This window comes from Echinops telfairi, unplaced genomic scaffold (genome assembly GCF_000313985.2).
Source record: "Echinops telfairi isolate 266 unplaced genomic scaffold, ASM31398v2 ScPeMD7_23;HRSCAF=83, whole genome shotgun sequence".
Lineage (NCBI taxonomy): Eukaryota > Metazoa > Chordata > Mammalia > Afrosoricida > Tenrecidae > Echinops > Echinops telfairi.
The window spans coordinates 61,810,796-61,814,599 of record NW_022103920.1 but is presented as its reverse complement, the minus strand read 5'-3'; positions in this window follow the sequence as shown (position 1 = coordinate 61,814,599).

The window sequence follows — 3,804 nt, the reverse complement described above, 5'->3', positions numbered from 1 at the left end:
AAGGCAAAATTAGGGGTCCTAATACATGTATAAAAAGTCTTTCAAACATAACTAAAATTTCACAAACAACTATGTGGTAGTTACATAATCTGTCAACTTGCAAAGGGGTGGAGTCTAGCTTGTCGATCAGGTCATAGTCAATGGGGCCTCTGTGGGGGAATGGCCTTCACCTGAGGATTCTGGGGACTCCTATCTTCCTCCCTGGAGCTGAGATAGACACTCTTTCTGCTTTGACTCCCTATGAGACATTCCTGTTGACAAGCCACATGGAGCTACACTGACAGAGCCAGAGGCCTGGAGCTGAAGGAACCACATGGAGTCCCACGCTAGTGCTAAGATGCTTTCACTGCCACTGGATCCACAAGACTTTCCACCCACTGAAAAGTGTGATCTTTCCACCCACTGTAATCTTCCTGCACTCAGCATCATTGTATGTGTTGTGCGAGTCTGAAGAGGAATTTACAAACTGGCTTCAGACATATAGGCTAATATCGGACTTATGGACTTGATCTGGACTGGGCAAGGATGTTTTCTTAATATAAAATTACTCCTTGATATAAAGCTCTCTTATACACACATGTAAGTCCATAAATTTGTTTCTCTAGTAAACTCAGACTAACACAAACTAGACGGATGAGCTCTCCTTAAAAATCAAGCACCTATACTCATCAAAAGACTTCTCCAAGGGAGTAAGAAGAGAAGCTACAGGGGGGAAATGTCAACCATATATCCAAAAATGGAATAATTTCTAGAATTTATAGAAACATTAATGCCATAACAACAAAAAGACAATCCAATGGAAAAAATAAGGAAAACATAAGCATAAACTTTACCCAAAAAGACATTCAGGTGGCCCCCAAACAGGTGCAAATAATGCTAATGATCATTATACTTAATAGACAGTGTTGTTGTTGTTAGATGCTATCAAGTTGGATCAAATTCATAGCAACTCTATGCGTCGTTTCACTTTTTTATGGATAAACCTAGTATCTGCTTCTTTATCCAAATTGATCTAAAGGTTAGACAGGACAGAATTAGAAACTATGGCATATTGGTAGAGACCTTAAGTTGGCAGAAATCCATTAGTCAAAGCCTATGAACACAGTTTATATGCCTTCAATGTTGCAGGTGCTGTCCACTAAGTTCAACAGAATGAAACACTGACTGGTCTTGCTCCATCCTCACGATTGTTAAGTTTTAGCCCATTGCTGCATCCACCATGTAAATCCATCTTGTTGAGGGTCTTCTTTGTCATTGCCCCTCTACTTTACCAATCATGATGTCCTTCTCCAGTAGCTATTTGAACATATTTACAGCGTATAAGGGTCCCAGTCACTCTGTGCCATTTCCAGCATTTGTTTTGTTTTGTTTTTAAATTGGGAAGTCATTATGGGTATAAGATGATAGCTTATCATTGCTTTCTTTGTATCTACTAGTAATCATGAGCCATTTTTCATGTTTTTCAGCCATCTGGGTATCATTTTTGGTGAACCATCTTTTCATGTCCTTTTACCCACTTTTTAATTAGGTTACTAATTTTTTCCTTCTTGATATATTACATTTTTCTATAGATTTTAGCGATTAGTTCCTTGTCTGCTGTGCCGTTGCTGAAGAGTCTTTTCGCAGTCAATGAGTTCTCTTTTTACTCTTTCAATGATGTCTTTTGATGTGCCTATGTGTCTTCTTTTGAACGTGCCCAGCCATCGACTTCGTCTTCGCATGTGTGCTTCCATGTTATGTTTGCAGTATTTCTATGCCCTGCAAGGGCCCTGAAGCCGGTCCCTATTTCCTCACTGGTCCTTATAGCTTTGGGACTTACATTTAAATCTTTGATCCATCTTGAGTTCATTTTTGCTTTGTTCATGGGGTGAGATATGGGTCCTGTTTCATTCTCCTCCCAATAGAGATCCAATTTTGGAGCACCGTTTGTTGAAGAAGCTATCCATTTAATGGTTTTTTTGGGGTTTTTTTGGCCCTTTGTTGAAGATCATTTGTCTGTAGATGGGTGAATTTATTTTTGGATTCTCTATGCTCTTCCATGGATCTATGTCTCAATGACCGTACCAGAACAAGGCAATATTATTTCTGTGGCTGTATAAAGCAGTTTTGAGATTGAGTGCTGTGGCGCCTCCCTAAGACTTTCTTTGCTTCTCCTCCATCTCTTATCTCTCCATAAAAAAGTTAGTAGTTTTTTCCATTTTTAAAAAGAGTCTAGTTCACATCTGCATTGGAATTGCATCTTATTTATAGACTGCTTGTCTTGGTATCGACGTTTCACAACAACAGTAAGCCACCCTACTCATGAACATGGAACATTCTTCCACTTACGTAGGCCTCTTTTGTTTCCTTGCAGTAGTGATCTGTAGTTTTCTCTGTACAAGTGTTGGTTCACTGATTAGGTGTATTCCTAAGTATGTCACCTTCTGTGCAGCCATTGTAAATGGTATTGCTTTCCTGACCACTCTTTCAGAGCTCTCTTTGTTACTATGCAGGAGTCCGATTGATTTTTGTGTATGAATCTTGTATCCAGACATATTCCAAATATTGTCATTGTTTCCAAATGTTTTTTGTTGTCTTTGGGGTTTTTTAAGAATAAAATAATACTTTTTTTGAATGATGATACCATTGTCAATAAAAAGTATCTCTTCCCCCCACCCCACCCCCAACCTGGCCACCCCTCTCTCTCTCCTGGTCTGCTCATTTTCAGAATATCTGGAGGCTTACAGAATTGTTGATAATTAACTAAACTAGTAATTTCCACTTATGGTGATGAAAATTTGGCAGTAAGTATTGGTAATAGTTACAAAGCCTGATTAACTTAATTGATGTAACTAAATTATAATGTGAAAGAAGTTAAATTGGCAAATATTGTGTCGTATGTATTTCATAATGAAACTATTTCCTTTGGTTGTTTTTCATGCTTTAAATAATTTTCATCTCTACATAATTACTGATAGAATAATTAGAGGACAAAAATTAAGATTTAATTTGGAGAAAGGGGCTCAAAAATTAGATTCTGATTCTGACAACAGACATTGTAGAATGAGGTGGACATGATTTCTTCCAGAAAAAAAAAATTCTTTTAAAGAAATTTGATATGCTTTAGAATTCAGAGGGCTACTGAGGTTACATAATTAGTTAATTCATGGACTTCATTAGAAATTGAGCAAATGTGTCAACTCTAAATTATTCCTTCATGAATGGATAAAATCCTGCAGCAATTAAATCTGAATGCCTTTGGGCAAAATATGTAAAATGTTTGGGGGAAAATGGATTTAGGGGACTTCAGACATTTAATTGGGGCTTAGATCCAAGGATCTAGAGCTGAGAGACTTCAGGCTGAGGGTTTTGATAGAGTGGCATGCCCTTTGGGCATTTATCAACAGCCCTAAAGGAATTTTGTGATATTGCATAAACAGGGCAGAGGACAACAGGCCACGTGACTGGCTGAGAGACCAAATTCCAATAAGAGGCTTGCCTGTTAGCACAGCTGAGAAAAGGTTGTTCTAACCAAAAAATTGTGTCTTCCACATTTCTGATCCTGAATGGTAACTTATTAACTTCCCTAATAAAGTCTATATATGTGAATATGGTCTATGAGTTTTGTGTGGCCATTGCAATGAATTACCAGACCTAACTGAGAAGTAGAGATCAGAATGGAAACGGTCCACGAATTTGTAAGGAAGGATAAAGGGTGGAGGCATAGCTGGCCCCTCCTTCAGAGGAATGGCCTTGGGTTGATGTTGAGTTCGATTGTACTTCACACTAGTCAAGTCAGAGCAAAGCAGATGCCATTTGTATGAC